The 894-nt window shown below is 34.1% G+C and overlaps 1 long non-coding RNA gene across 1 annotated transcript; it reads right to left on the reverse strand.

Moving 5' to 3' along the window:
* Nucleotides 1-6: 6 nt before the first annotated feature.
* Nucleotides 7-888, reverse strand: LOC111381496. The gene is made up of 2 exons (XR_002700351.1): nt 424-888; nt 7-337 (listed from the first exon to the last, which is right to left on the reverse strand). It is a non-coding gene; the product is annotated as an uncharacterized LOC111381496 (long non-coding RNA).
* Between the last annotated feature and the right edge of the window lie 6 nt (nt 889-894).

Genomic DNA, 894 nt, shown 5'->3' on the forward strand with positions numbered 1-894 from the left:
ATCTCGTGGTTGAAGGGGTATATGGATATTTCATAGGAGTTCATTGTTTTCAAACTAATAGAAGCAGTGATACAATTGATGGATAGAAATTTCTGATACAAACACAACGAATGTACAATAGATATAATTCCATTGATGACAATAAGAAATTATCCATCAAACAACACACAAGTTAGATTGCTTCAATGTACGAATATCACAGCACTACTAGCAATGTCTGCTCCAAATCATTAGTGTGAAAGTTGGAAACTGTGTGCAGAACATAATCAGGAGGAGGAAGTCCAAGCATAAGAATATTTGGCCTGAAATCAGCAACCCTTCCTTTTGATTTCTCCTCCTGAAAAATCACAACATTTGTTAAAACCATACTTGGAATATTGTATTGGAATCGACTAGTATCAATAATCAGGTAACTGGACTCACTACATAGGTTAGATTCTCCTTCCCCTGGGCAAGGGCTCGAGTATGAAGAGGAAAATTTGAAATTTTTATACTAATCTTCTATATCATATCAGAATATACAATGTGGCACATAGTAAATAAAAAGCAAAACTTTGCATACCACATATTCAGCAATACACTTCAGTTCTTCCTCTGCCATGTCTAATCTTCAATGATAGAGTCGGTTGTATTAACAGGTTCATTCACATCCTAACCTACTTCCTAGAATTTCACAATCTAACCATATAATTGATCGATCAAGCAAGAGGCAAATAGATCACAACCATATACAGAACAAAACCGGGAAAAAAATAAAAAATAAAAAAACCATTTCCCAATAATCTACATTTTCAATGGATTTAAACTATATTGGGTGGCAGTCACAGGTACAGAATACAGAGTAAATAAACCCATTTCGATAAAAGAACAAAAGCAATAAACCCATTTCGATAC

Source organism: Olea europaea, unplaced genomic scaffold, assembly GCF_002742605.1.
Source record: "Olea europaea var. sylvestris unplaced genomic scaffold, O_europaea_v1 scaffold2315, whole genome shotgun sequence".
Taxonomy (NCBI): domain Eukaryota; kingdom Viridiplantae; phylum Streptophyta; class Magnoliopsida; order Lamiales; family Oleaceae; genus Olea; species Olea europaea.